The following is a 15,452-nucleotide window of genomic DNA, read 5'->3' as shown; positions in this document are numbered from 1 at the left end:
CACTGGCTCTCTTAGTTTACAAAAATACATGCATTGTCTCTTTTTTCAAGCTGCATTTTCTACAGATCAGTTTCATTTGTTGCGAGACATTAGTGTTGCATGCAGTATTAGGTTGGGAAGAAAAGAGGGGGGAAGAGGGGAAGGGGAATGGTGAGTTGGGTGGCAATAAATGAATTTCTTTCAAGACCCAAGAATTCCCAACCAGTGTCACTTCTATCTTGACTGCATTTCCTTTTATGTAGTCAACATTGGTTTAGGATATAGATGGCAGTTCCTGGGTAATTAGATAATGATATAGAGAGAGCTGGGTGTTGCCAATATATCAATGATGCCCAGCCCCAAAGCTCTGGCATATAGATATTAAATAACATTGGTGACAACACTGTACCCTGTGAAACCACATTAATTGGTTCCCATGAGACAAAGCTAGGTAATGTTGAGTCTACATACCTTCAGACAGAAAGAAACCAAAACACAGGAGAGCCTGCCTTGTCACAGGAACTGAATGTGTCAATTGGCCTGGGTTAATGGTATGCTCCACAACAGAAGCCACTAAGGTGCCACCCATTGGCACAAAGGTGCCGTTGAGATCTGGTCCTCTCGCACCGGTGAAGCCTTTAAGCCCCCCCCCCCCCCCGGTCATGAGGTGACAAGGGTGGTTAACTTTTACTCCCTTGGAAAGTACATAGAACAGGAGGAGGAAGTTGGGAATGTGATGCGTTTTCCTGCTTCATTTCAAGCTCTTTGTGTTTTTCCAGGCTCAAATTAATTCTACTGGCTCTGAGGTTTACACAGATTCCTTTAAAAAGTGAAGTTTTTATGCATGCACTTTCTCCCCTTCAGTGTCTAGGGGGTAGGAGTTGCTGATCTCAGAGAGTGGAGAGACGTTTCCAGAGGGGTGATGCCCATAGCACTTGCTCAAAAATCCAAATGTGCCCATGGACCTAAAAAAGTTGTCTACACACAGTATCAAAACAGAGAGAGAAATCCAGCAAGAAAAACAGGGGGACATGGTCTCTGTTGATCTCAAAAAAAGGTATAATTCACCAAGGTAATCAAAGCTGCCTCAGTCTCCTGCCCATCTGCAAAGCTAGATTTAAAAGGGTTGAGGAAGAATGCACAGGCCACTCAGCTATCACACACTCCACAGCCTTCTCCTAAAAGGTAAAGTTAGATGCTGGTCTAAAACTGACTAGATCATCCCTGTTTAACCACCAACCATCCCTGGTTGGGTGGTTGGTGGGTGTTTTTTTAAGTAGTGAGAATACAGGAGGAATTCTATCTTTCTCCAAAGAGGCATTAATCACCCTGGCTTCCCACCAAGCTTTTCTAGGCTGGTTTTTACTAGCAATGAAGGGCAAGAATCCAAATTACATGCTGTGGGTCTCACAGTGCCTGTCTACAACATTGCACTGATTGAAGCAATAGTGACCAGCATTTGACCCTGACAGCCCCTGCATGAGCAACTTTTAAAAAAATAAAATGACATAATTTATTTACTTTATTTACAAGAATCTGTGCAACTTGGTTAGCAAATAACTATGCACAATGGTCCCCATGAGCATGTGATTCTGTGGACACAATGGTAGGAAAGGAGTGTATTTCTTGCCATTGACCAGAAGTCTATTCAGCCCAGTCTTGTCTGTTCTGACTAGCAGTGGCCCTCCAAGGTCTTTCCCAGTTTGGTTTCATGAGAATCGCCAATACAGTTGAGAATGGGACCTTCTATATGTTCAAAACATGTGTTCTGCTACCATTCCTGTCATGGCTGCAGCCTCAAGCTCAGAGAACTTTCTGATGGCCACATTCCAGTGATGAGTAGGGCTGGAGACAGAAGTAGGCAGAAGCAAGAGATGTGAATTGTACCTTTGTAGTTTCTTCACGTCTCCCTCTGCTCTCCATCCATCCAGGCAATTAAGAAATATTATCAGAGTTCAAGGACATATTCCAGCCAGGAGAAATACCCCAGGAGAGTACAAACCAGGGCTAGTGAGAGATGTGGATGGAGAGGGTGAGTGATCTGGTGAAGGTTCCAAGAACCAGATAGGAATAGAACACTACACAGCACTACTGTCACAGGTAGCTGCCTACCTGCAAATGGCTTGGAACCATCTGCAGACTAGCCCCTGGGTGAGTGTCTGATGGTGGTTGGAAGAGGGATGGCAGTCAACTGATTGAGGTTGAAGCCCAACAAGGCAGAAGTCCTGTTTCTGGGAAACAGGGGGCGGACAGGTGTGGGGGACACCTTGGTCCTGAATAGGGTAGCTGTGCCCCTGAGGGACCAGGTGTGCAGCCTTGGGGACATTTTGGACTCACAGTCGTCCATGGAGGTGCTGGTTAATTCTGCGTCCAGGGAAGCTATCTACCAGCTCCATCTGGTATGTTGGTAGAAAAAAAGACAGTCACGGAACCGAGAACTTACACAAAACAAATGAAATACCGTGAAAATCCCTGAAACGAGAAGTAATCGACTAGAAATATAATCTTATATAATTAAACTAAACAACAAAAATCAACAAGTTTAAGGAAAAAATTAGAAAAACCTAGAATTGAACAAAGCCTTAACAGGATGCCAGCTACAAACCTCATTTCACTGAACTATTCAGTTTCCTCAGAAGGAAATAGAGAAATCATAAACCTTAAATGATTTTAAACAAACTCAAGAACAGGGCTGGAATGTTCCCCTGAGTTTACAAAAAAGGTTTGAAAACCTAAATGGCAAGTTTTAGACTCAGCCCTATTTAAAGAAAGCCAAGCAGTAGTAATAAGGAGTTGAGGACTCAGCTGTGAAAACTCTAGTATTGCCTTTACAAAAAGGTTTTAAAAAAACATACTCTGCAGAAATTCAAAGAAAGAAATACAAGATAAGCTGTTTTAGATTTTAAATAAACTCAAGAGCAGGGCTGAAATGCTCCCATGGTCTAGATGTTACTGCTGATGTTAAAGACTGATACAGGGTGTTTCCAATCACAGGTTTATATACTATAGGGTGACTTTTTTTTAAAAAAGGTACAGGCCATCTAGTTCAAACAATGGGCATGATTGTTAAGGTTTGTAAAAAATAACAGGAATAATATTGAATAGAGTTGTAAAAAATGAACTAGGAATGAACTAAAGTCAATATGAGAATTGAGACCAGACGGAGTTAAGGAACCAAATCTAAAAATCCAATACATTTCTTTCTGTAGTACCGGTAATTGCTTTCTTAAGATATCCGTATTTATCTCAGGAATTTGATGTTTATAAATGATAAACCATCTGAAATCTGTTGCCTTGTGTTTAACTTCTAAGAAGTGGGATGTAAGAGGTGCTTCCAACACTTTGTTAAGAATACTATTTTTGTGCTCTAGTATTCTAGTTTTAACCATTCTTGCCCATGTACCAAAGGTTGCAAAAACATTGAATTGCATATACCACTCCTCGGGAATTACAGTTGGTAAAGGCTTCCAGTTTAATAATGCTGTTGGTTCCAGGTATAATAAAATCTTTCATCTCAATTGTTAAACTACACGCTGCACATCTTCCGCATTTAAAATGTCCCTTTATATCACAACCTCGCGGCTGGTTCTTATCCGTTATATCTGCGTGTACAAGCATGTCTTTAAATTTCCCTGTTCTTGGTAGTCAGGTGCCAATGTTTTCTGATTGTCTTAACAATTGAAGTGGATAACGGGGTATAGTCTAGAGCCCAGGTCAGATGGTTATCTTCAAATTTAAATTGTTTTTCCAGAAGAGTATAGCAAGGCCTATTGTGTGCTCTAATCTGTGCTGTTTTTATCACCTGTTGTGGATAACCTCTACCAATGAAATCACATGCCATTTGTGCACAATTTTTGGTATAATCCTGATGTGTAGTAGAGTTACGTTTTATTCTTAGGGATTGACCGTAGGGTGAATTCCGTTTGAGGTGAAGGGGGTGAAATGATTTATAATGAAGATATGACGGCCTGTCTGTTGGTTTCTTAAATGGCTGAACTGCTAGATTATTTGCCCCATCATGATATACAATTGTGTCCAAAAATGGTATTTGTTGGCTCTGAAAGTGAGTTGTAAACTTAATATTAGGATGAATGTTATGACACCATATAAAAAAATTATTGATATTACTGACATTCCTAAATATTAAGAAAAGGTCCATTGTAACTAAAACGTCCATTTTAACTAAAATGGCTGATATAGGGATTTGAAAACCCTCAACCTCTGCACTCTACGTGGGGCTACCTTTGAAGGTGACTCGGAGACTACAACTAATCCAGAATGCGGCAGCCAGACTCGTGACTGGGAGCAGCTGCTGAGACCATATAACACTGGTCCTTAAAGACCTACATTGGCTCCCAGTACATTTCTGTGCACAATTCAAAGTGTTGATGCTGACCTTTAAAGCCTAAAATGGTCTCGGCCCAGTAGACCTGAAAGAGGGTCTCCAAGCCCCTTGTTCTGCCCGGAGAGTGAGGTCCAGCTCCAAGAGCCTTCTGGCGGTTGCCTCACTAGGCAGAGGGCCTTCTTGGTAATTGTGCCTGCCATGTGGAACACTCTCCTGTCTGATGTCAAGAAAATAAACAACTATTTGACTTTTAGAAGACATTTGAAGGCAGACTTACATAGGGAAGTTTAAAATGGTTGATGTTTTATTGTGTTTTAAATATTTTGTTGGGGGCCACCAAAGTGGATGGGTGGCATATTATTATTATTATTATTATTATTATTATTATTATTATTATTATTATTATTACTACTACTACTAGTACTACTAAAGGCTCCAGTCATACTCGATCTGTGAGAACTGGTGAAGCCATGAAAGGCTGCAAGCGTATTTGAGCCGTGAAAGCCATTTGCATGTGTTTAACGTGACCTAGCACTGATGTCTCCTGCACATGCACTCTAGCAAATATACTGTGGAGCGCAGGTGCCTGTTGGTAAAAAAGGTCATGTGACCGACACTCAACTTCAGATGCGTGAGTCAGACCCACGGATGCTCTCAGCTGCTGCAGTTGTGATTATCTCATAGGCGGGAAATGGCTTGTGATTCCCTGTCTGGCTCAAGGGCTTTCCCACACCTTGCTTAAGTAGATTTTTACCTCACCTTCAAGCATGCTGTTATTACAGTAATAATAATTGTATACATGTGCCAAGAGTACCTAGGGCAGTTATTCTCAGCATTGGGAATCACATGGAGGCAGGTGGGTGGGTCACCACTTGCATTCTGTGATTGGATGGTGAAGACAATGCAGAAGGGTGGAGAAGAAACAAATAGGATTTGTTCACCATAAGCTGAAGTTCTTGATAATAGTTTCCCTCTCTCTCTCTCTCCCCACCACATTCCCAACCCTCTGAGGACTACATGCCAACGATAAGCATGTGAATGGGAGCAAAGCTGGGAATGGGCAGGGCCACATTTACACAGGCATTCACCATGCAGACAAGTGCACAGGCCCTTTCCCACGATTTGCTATAGATCAGTTGAGAAATGTGTGTTGGCAGAGGGGGAGGTATTTTCATTCCCCATTGTAGCACTGTGCTCTGAAGGCCAAAGCCAATGCTTAGAATTGTGCCTGGAAATGAGTAATAGCAAGTGTAGCTCCTTTAAAGCGGTTGAGATATGTTCCAAAGACTTGGCCATAGTCAGCTGCTGTGAACCAAAGATGGCTACTGGTCTCTGAAGTGGTATGACGTAAACATTACCTTTGCACAGTGGGCTGGTTTCTTCACACACACATACTTTGAAGTGGTCTGAGTTACTGGGAAACATGAATGCTTCTTTCTTGCCTGGATGAGAGGGATGCGTGTGTGAAGAAACCAGCCCACTGCGCAAAGGTAATGTTTGCGTTTGTTGGTCTGCACCCTTTAGTCTCTGGCCATCCACCAATGGCATGTGGCCATCAGAAGGGGGTCTATGAAACCCAACAGTATCTGAGACACACTGGAAGCCCCTTGCAATCATTTCAACTATAAGAAACTATCTGTACTCTAGAGTAGGGCATTGTGTTCCTGTGTTGGGCTCCTTTAATTTAATTTCCCTGGCTTGGAACATTAAATCCATGGAGATCCTTTTGGATCATCCCATCTCAACTCAACTCCCTTACTTAGATCTAAATTTAAAGTATCTCAAACAAATGAATGACCAACCTTATGAAAAATAAAAACATCTCCTGCATTTCTAGTATCATAACTTCTTTCAAAAAATGAATTTGTTCTTGTCCTTAAAAAGCTCTTCCTGATTTTTAAGATAAATCTGCCTGATGTTAATTTAAGCCCAATATTTTTTATCCTAGTCTAATGGCCTATTCAAGTTCTGCTTATCCTTTTCCAGGGTGAACTGTCACCTCACAGACTCCCTTCCTCTCAGATCCCTTGAGATACAGATCATTAGCATAGCATGAGCATCACACATAGTTTTAAAAAGTTAAACATACCAGATTTCTGAAGGTTCGTTTTTCTCTCTCTTTCCTCAAATGGTTTCCCTTCTTTATAATCTTCCTGTCTTGAACCCTGAACCATTCTTCAGCATCCTTCTGGAACGGTGACTGCAAGAACTGAACAAGAAGTCTTCCTTCTTCTGAGCAGAGTTGTGTCATTACTTCACAAACCTGGGGAAGTATGCAACTTGACATGGTCCTGGCCTTCCTGTGCCACTACATCACACTGCTGATTCATGCTCAGCATGTTGCCCATGTAGTGTGATTACTGGGTCTTAATCACAAGACTGGACTCCAGTCATTGGAATAGTAGTAGCCATATTTCCAGTGGTGATGAAAAAAGTCTGTGCTTTTAGATTAATGTTTTAGTTTTCATAAGTGTGTGTGTGTGTGTGTGTGTGTGTGTGTGTTTGGAAAAGGGCTATAATGATAATAATCATTTATCATTATAATCATGGTAGCCCTTTTCCAAACTCATTAACAACAACAACAATAATAATGCTGTGCAATATGCAAGGCTGGCCCATCCAACTCTGTAGAGAGGGACGAAGTGGGGACTTGCCCTGCTTGGCTGCCTGACCTCTTGAGATGCACCAAGGCAATGTCCTAAACCTCTGAGCTACTGAAACGAGACCCAGAGTCTCTTCTAGATGTGGGTGTTCAGCACCTGCCTTGTGACTGAATGAGTGTATGTGTGTGTGTGTGTGTGTGTGTGTGTGTGACAAATGAAAACACTGTTCCCAAAATAGAATCCTTTCCTCTTGTGAAAGATCTGCAGCTGTATAAACGTTGCCCAGGCAGGAGGTGCCTGTGGCTGGTGGGTGGGTGTTGTCAGGTGCTTTATGTAATCCCTGCACAGGAATATCAGGAGCCCAGAAATGCTGCTGCTGCTGCTGCTGCTGTGTGCTAGTGCTGCAGCTCCAGCCTCCTCAAGATCCCAAGGTCATCTCCCACAGCCTTTGCTGTGTGATTATTTGGGGGAATTTGCCCGTGCATACCAGAGCAGTCAGGTGACCACAATAAAAAGAGCTGCCCAGCATGTGATTCCCAGGCTATCTGGCTGTAGGCCAGTGCAGTTTTGAGGTGTGTGTGTGTGTGTGCACATGTGCACATGACCTAAGGTGACCAGGTACAAAGCAGCATGGGACTGCTGGGAAAGAAGCAATTTCAGCAGATGCAGCTTTCCTTTGCCTTTGCAGCAGCATTCTGTGACAAGCTGAGGACGCCAAAACACTCCCTTCTACACAGCCAGCAAGGAGGCAGGATCTCTTTACCTTTGCACCTGGTCACCTTAATTTGATCAGAGTATTGGCTGTGCTATAAACCTTTGGGAATCCTATGAAGCACCGTAACAGCAAGAGAGTAAAATGGTCAAGTTTCCTCTTCAAATTATCAGGTTTCCAAATGCTTCACATACTGCAAAATTAACCTAGGGAATTTCCTGTCACAACATGCAGCGATGTTCACTGGCCTGGATGGCTTTAGAAGAGGATTTATATAAATCCATGGAGAAGGCAGTGGCTACCAGTCGTGATGGTGATAGATGGCAGCCTTCCTCTGAGGCACAATAGTTGAGAGAGCGGTGGTCTTTGTGTCCTGTGCTTGTGGGCTTCTGCGAATCCTCTAACTGGCCATTGTGGGAAAACGATGTTGGACTTATCAAGGCTCTTTATATTCTTATACTGTACAAGGATGGAAACATACATATGAGACAGGTGCAGCTCTAGAGTCTACCAGCTTCACTTACCAGCTTCAGTTGCCATTCAGGAAGCCAACCAGCCAGGCTGTTTACACCCTTGGCTGTTTCTCCATGTGAATGGAAAGTTTTCTAGACATTGTGCTCCATAATCTTCTGAATAAATGATTAGGGCACATCTTTTTGAGTCAGAACTGGTGGTTTGAAGGCTCACATCTTAGTGAGGAAGGCTGGCTGTCATTTGATAGGCATAGGCATGAAGCAAGGCAGGCAAGCTGAGCAGGTAGGCTGGCAAGCAGATACAGGCAATCCAAGAACAATCTTCAAGTCAGCAGGCAAGTTGCACAGGTAAAACTCCATTGGCCGCTTATGTTGCCTGACCATTGCAGAGGCAACCAATTGCAGTACGTCATTCTGGCCTGAGTGGCACCTAAGCACAGAAGAAAGCAGGCCAACAGCTCCTTCTAATGGTAACCTGTTGTAGGGGTGTATTTTCTACAGAAGGCCACTTGGATTGGGCTGTTAACAATCTCTGGTTCAAGACTAGGAGCTGGCTTTGGCAGATGGGATTTGGCTGGAGGTGGTGGTTTTTAGCAGCCAACAGACATTGGGCTGCAAAGTGAGAGTCAGGACTAAACTTATTTAATTTTAGAAATGATGCACTAGGCAGAGGCAGATTTAGGGGTGCACAACCAGTTTGATGACACTGGTTGTGGAAAGGGGAGGCTCTGAATTTTGATCTCGCATTGGGGAACCACTGAAATTTAAGGTTTGCCGCTGTGCTAGGAAGAAGAATCTGAATCTATTTTTCTGCAGGTTTGTTATTGTGGGGTAGTTACTCATTCTTGAACCTGAATGTCTCACAGTAAATGTCAAAACCTGTTCTCTTTTCCTTGTGCCCAAGTTACAATAAAATAAAAGTATTATTTTCCTATCTTCATGGAATTTTAATTTGCAATAAAGGTAAGGATACAAGCAGCAGCAACAATACAGCAAGATTACTAAAGGAATAAACTCATTGATTATGTATATATATAATAAAAAACACCCCAGGTGTGGGGTTAGTAGTTTATGAGTCTAGGAGACACTCTGCTCCATTGCCTATGAGATTTTAAAAAACTGTTTCTGTTCAGTTCACTTTGCAAGGAGGCTGCTTGAGGCCTGATAGAAAAGTAACCTCAGGATAAAGGAAGGTGATGCCACAAGTCTTATGCACAGGACATGGCCTTTTGCAATCCAATTAATGCAGTCCAAAAATAATTGCAATAGTGTGGCCCTCAGGAGTGGAGCCCATTGTTCAAGTCTACATCTAATCAAACTAACTAACCTAAGAGTGATATTTCTTGACAAAGTGTCAGGACTATACAAAATGGTGATAAATAGTCAGGAATATAGTGTTCTCTGTCATTTGTCTGATATGGACCACTCCTTTAACAACAGTCTCTGGGAAAACAAAATTATATGTTATGTTCTAAACTTCATCACTGGCCTGTCTGTCTCTTCTTCAACCCATGACATTGCAAAAGCTTAATCCAGCACGATTGAGTGTAGCTGCCCATTAGTAAATGGTGCAGATAAAATCCCAAAGCCTGGTAGGTAAAAAATCCTTGTGGCTAATCTCTAGCGCTGGCAGCCTGTTGTTGCTGTAAATCTGCTGCCAGAAATGTTATGTGTTGTGTTTACACCCAGGCCAAGACAATTTGGCAGGACTATTGGACATATGCCGTGAACCAGTTGGTTTATTTAAGATTACCTTCTGCTGTGCTTGAATCACTGCATGTGCCCTGGCTGAAAATGCTCAGCTGCATTTTGCACACATCTCATCTCATCTGTGCCATGTTTTGCATAAGACAAACATTTGTTGGTTGCTTTAGGTCTTGTTTCTGGGACAGGCAGATCCAAAGGCTTCCTCTGCTTGGAACTTGGAAAGGCTCTGACGTCTCAGGCATCACCTTTCCATATTCCCACTTTAAAGAGGCAAGTAGAAAAGAGGTCGGGAAGAGAAACAGCCATTCTTCAAAATGTGCACTTCTATAACAAGTGCACACCAGCTAAAGTTCTGAATCCCAGAGAAATAAATTGGATCAAACTTTACAGCTGAATAATTTCTTCTTTTTGATTCCAGTGGAACATAATTGGAACTAACATATTGTTACGAGGATTGTGTGTCTTCCCAATCTCTGTCAAGTGGCAGCAAGATTGCAAAGGGTACCAGCCGCTTCTCCAGAGTCTTTTCCATTGGGAATCAAGACGTGGCAGAAACTGTTGTGCCATTTAAGAAATATAGTTTCTTTTAAACGTATTTACATCAGAGAATTTCAATGGAGGGAGTTTACAGCAGACATTTCCATGTCTCTGTCCCAGCCTGACTTCAGCCAGCCCGCCAAGATGATTTTGCCCTCCAGACCCAAGAAGCCTCCACATGTAGTTCTCTACCTATGCTTCTCCTTCCCAAGAACTAGGGCTGCCTTAGGTTTGGACATTACCATTTTTTGGCGTTTTTGTAAAAATAAAAATAAAAAAATCAGCTCAACAATTTTGTGGGTTTCCTAAAAACAGCTCAAAACCTTTTGGGATGGCCTGGTTTTTACTTTTTGAAATATAGCAACCTTGCAGAAACCCCTTCCAAGCAACTTGCCCCCTTCTGTCCGCTTGCCCCCCTCCTCTCTGCTATTCCAAGCCTAGTTTTAAAAGGTGATGATTTTCCTGTAACCTACTGTCCTTGCTCAGTGTCACCTTGGGAACCTCCTCCTTTGGCACAGACCCAAGCATTTCCCTCTGAGGGGCCATCAGCACCTTTGGTCATGCTTCATGGCTTGTATCCCAGGTGAGACCCTGGCCTGGAAAGGAAGCTGATTTTTCTGTATTTTCTGTATTTATCCACCAGCTGGCTTCCCCAGCTTCTTCCCTCAATGCTCCAAGTATTATCTAAATTCTACAATATTATTAATTGCTAACATCACTAACTCTAGCAATTAAAGGCACCCTTGCACGCCTAAACTCTGTTACCCCAAATTTGAAACATTATGATGGATTGCACCCAACATGTAGAGGTAAGCTGTTAAGAGGACTTTTGAGGCCAGATTAGACATCACATTCAAGACTGGATCTCTTCATAAAAATTGTGTGTGTATAATTTTCTAGATGGGTTTTTGTCTGATTGAGAATGAAGTCTTAATGGACACAAACATTGCCAGCAATTATATCTCCCTTTCAGTTATTTATGCATCTCTTTACACTTGTGAATTTCTGTGCACCAGAACCACTTTCATCATAATTAATAACTGGTCGTGTTCAAAAATTGAGGGCTCATATACCCAGGGAAAATGTAAAATTTGGTAAGAATAAGAAAGTATGTGCATGTCTGTTTGTGTAATGTATATACACACACAAAAGCAAGAAAGTTTATGTACCTGTGGCCTATTTCCCCTTCCCTCAACTGAAGGAAGTCTAAAATGAAACTGCAACCCTGTTAAGTATAGGTTTGAATAAGAAAGTCCATAGTTTTCAGTTTTTCTTGTGTTCATTTTTTAACATCTCTTGCATACTTTGATGTGTTGGAATCAACACCTAGTGGTGGGAGGGAAAAATCCTTAAATAAGAGACACGGGGGAATGATTAATGGACTTCAATGTCTGTACACTAATGCGCAAAGCATGGGAAATAAACAAGATGAGCTTGAGCTCTTGGTACAGCAAACTAAATATGACATAATAGGCATCACTGAAACCTGGTGGGATAAATCCCACGATTGAAATGTAAAAATGGAGGGATACAATCTATTTCAGAGAAACAGACCAGACAAGAAAGGAGGAGGAGTGGCGTTATATGTCAGGGATGTGTATACCTGTGAAGAGATCCAAGATTTAGAACCTCAAAGCCAAAGTGAGAGCATTTGGGTCAAAATTAAGGGAGAGAAGAATAACAGGGACCTCATTGTGGGAGTTTACTATAGATCCCCAAGCCAAACATAGATGATGCCTTCCTGGAACAGATGGCCAAGCATGCAAAAGGAAGGGAGATAGTAGTAATGGGGGACTTCAATTACCCGGATATTTATTGGATGTCAAACTCAGCCAAGAGCATAAGGTCAAACAGATTCCTCACTGGCCTTGCAGACAACTTCATTGTCCAGAAAGTGGGAGAAGCAACAAGAGGAACAGCCATTTTAGATCTGGTCCTAACCAATGTTGATGACCTGGTTAGTGGGGTAGAAGTGGAAGGATCATATTAAACCGCTTCTTAAAAAACCATTTTTAGATGCGGCCACAATGGCCAACTATCGCCCAGTCTCAAATCTTCCATTCTTGGGCAAGGTGATAGAGCGAGCGGTTGCCGAACAACTCCAGGCACGCCTGGAAGAAGCGGACCATTTGGATCCCTTCTAGTTGGGATTCAGGCCTCATCATGGGACTGAAACTGCCTTGGTCGCACTGGTTGATGATCTCCGGCGGGCTAGGGACAAGGGTGAGAGCTGTTTCCTAGTTCTGCTGGATCTCTCAGCGGCGTTTGATACCATCGACCATAACATCCTTCTGGACCGTCTTGAGGGGCTGGGAGCTGGGGGCACTGTCATACAGTGGTTCCGCTCCTTCCTCCTGGGCCGTGTTCAGAAAGTGGGGGGGGGGATGAGTGTTCAGACCCCTGGGCTCTCACTTGTGGGGTGCCTCAGGGTTCTGTCCTCTCCCCCATGCTTTTCAACATTTACATGCAGCCGCTGGGAGAGATCATCAGGAGGTTTGGGCTGGGTGTTCATCAGTATGCGGATGATACCCCGCTCTACCTCTCTTTTAAATCAGAACCAGTGAGGGCAGTGAAGGTCCTGTGTGAGTGTCTGGAGGCGGTTGGAGGATGGATGGCAGCTAACAGATTGAGGTTGAATCCTGACAAGACAGAAGTACTGTTTCTGGGGGACAGGAGGCGGGCAGGTGTGGAGGATTCCCTGGTCCTGAATGGGGTAACTGTGCCCCTGAAGGACCAGGTGCGCAGCCTGAGAGTCATTTTGGACTCACAGCTGTCCATGGAGGCACAGATCAAATCTGTGTCCAGGGCAGCTGTTTACCAGCTCCATCTGGTACGTAGGCTGAGACCCTATCTGCCTGCGGACTGTCTCGCCAGAGTGGTGCATGCTCTGGTTATCTCCCGCTTGGACTACTGCAATGCACTCTACGTGGGGCTACCTTTGAAGGTGACTCGGAAACTACAACTAATCCAGAATGCGGCAGCTAGACTGGTGACTGGGAGCGGCCGCCAAGACCATATAACACCGCTCTTGAAAGACCTACACTGGCTCCCAGTATGTTTCCGAGCACAATTCAAAGTGTTGGTGCTGACCTTTAAAGCCCTAAATGGCCTCGGTCCAGTATACCTGAAGGAGCGTCTCCATCCCCATTATTCTGCCCGGACGCTGAGGTCCAGCGCCGAGGGCCTTCTGGCGGTTCCCTCATTGCGAGAAGCAAAGCTACAGGGAACCAGGCAGAGGGCCTTCTCAGTAGTGGCGCCCACCCTGTGAAACGCCCTTCCAGCAGATGTCAAAGCGATAAAGAACTACCTGACATTCAGAAGGCATCTTAAGGCAGCCCTCTTCAGGGAAGTTTTTAACGTGTGATATTTTATTGTATTTTTGGTTTTTATGGAAGCCGCCCAGAGTGGCTGGGGAGGCCCAGCCAGACGGGCGGGGTATAAATAATAAATTATTATTATTATTATTATTATTATTATTATTATAGGCGCGAGTGATCATGCTCTTCTGAAGTTTACTATACAGCGGAAAGGAGCAGCCAAGCATACTAGGACTCAATTTCTTGACTTTAAGAAAGCTGACTTCATAAAACTTAGGGAAGTGCTGGGTGAGATCCCATGGACAGTAATACTAAAAGGAAAGGGAGTTCATGATGGCTGGGAGTTTGTTAAGAGGGAGGTAGTAAAAGCACAACTTCAGGCAATACCAATGAGACAGAAACATGGAAGGTGCCTAAAGAAGCCAGGGTGGCTATCTAAAGAACTTTTAACTGAGTTAAGATTAAAAAAGGATGTGTACAAAAAATGGAAAAAGGAGGAAACCACCAAAGAGGAATTCAAACAAATAGCCAGCACGTGTAGACACAAAGTCAGAAAAGCTAAAGCACAGAATGAACTCAGGCTTGCTAGAGAGGTTAAAAGCAACAAAAAAGGCTTTTATGGGTATGTTCATAGCAAAAGGAAGAACAAAGAAACCGTGGGGTCACTCAGAGGAGAAGATGGTGAAATGCAAACAGGGGACACAGAAAGGGCTGAACTCCTCAATGCCTTCTTTGCCTCAGTCTTCTCCGATAAAGAAAACAATGCCCGACCTGAAGAATTTGGAGCAAATGATTCAGCAGAGGAAACACAGCCCAGAATAACTAAGGAGATAGTACAAGAATACTTGGCTAGTCTAGATGTATTCAAGTCTCCAGGGCCAGATGAACTGCATCCAAGAGTATTAAAAGAACTGGCAGATGTGATCTCAGAACCACTGGCAGTCATCTTTGAGAACAGGCAAAGTCCCGGCAGACTGGAGGAGGGCAAATGTTGTCCCTATTTTCAAAAAGGGGAAAAGAGAGGACCCAAATAATTACCGCCCAGTCAGTCTGACATCTATACCAGGGAAGATTCTGGAGCAGATCATTAAGCAAACAGTCTGTGAGCACCTAGAAAGGAATGCTGTGATCACCAATAGTCAGCATGGATTTCTGAAAAATAAGTCATGTCAGACTAACCTGATCTCGTTTTTTGACAGAATTACAAGCCTGGTAGATGAAGGGAACGCAGTGGATGTAGCCTACCTTGATTTCAGCAAGGCATTTGACAAGGTGCCCCATGATATTCTTGTAAAGAAGCTGGTAAAATGCGGTCTTGACTATGCTACCACTCAGTGGATTTGTAACTGGCTGACTGACCGAACCCAAAGGGTGCTCATCAATGGTTCCTCTTCATCCTGGAGAAGAGTGACTAGTGGGGTGCCACAGGGTTCTGTCTTGGACCCGGTCTTATTCAACATTTTTATCAACGACTTGGATGATGGACTCAAGGGCATCCTGATCAAATTTGCAGATGACACCAAACTGGGAGGGGTGGCTAACACCGCAGAGGACAGGATCACACTTCAAAACGACCTTGACAGATTAGAGAACTGGGCCAAAACAAACAAGATGAATTTTAACAGGGAGAAATGTAAAGTATTGCACTTGGGCAAAAAAAATGAGAGGCACAAATACAAGATGGGTGACACCTGGCTTGAGAGTAGTACATGTGAAAAGGATCTAGGAGTCTTGGTTGACCACAAACTTGACATGAGCCAACAGTGTGACGCGGCAGCT

At 43.4% G+C, this 15,452-nt stretch overlaps 1 protein-coding gene and 1 long non-coding RNA gene across 2 annotated transcripts in view; one reads left to right on the top strand and one right to left on the bottom strand.

The window, feature by feature from the left end:
- RHOBTB2 (Rho related BTB domain containing 2) overlaps positions 1 to 6,806 on the bottom strand; it is a 49,990-nt gene extending 43,184 nt beyond the window's left edge. The window contains exon 1 of the mRNA XM_081890941.1: positions 6,414 to 6,806. The gene's annotated coding sequence lies outside the window, so the exon portion shown is untranslated. The remainder of the gene's footprint in view (positions 1 to 6,413) is intronic.
- LOC309358304 lies at positions 2,393 to 2,803 on the top strand. Its single transcript, XR_014163433.1, has 2 exons — positions 2,393 to 2,678; positions 2,724 to 2,803. It is a non-coding gene; the product is annotated as an uncharacterized lncRNA (long non-coding RNA).
- Positions 6,807 to 15,452: the final 8,646 nt, after the last annotated feature.

This window comes from Podarcis melisellensis, assembly GCF_964234715.1.
Source record: "Podarcis melisellensis genome assembly, chromosome: 15".
Classification (NCBI taxonomy): Eukaryota; Metazoa; Chordata; class Lepidosauria; order Squamata; family Lacertidae; genus Podarcis; species Podarcis melisellensis.
This window is presented reverse-complemented; position numbering and strand designations above follow the sequence as displayed.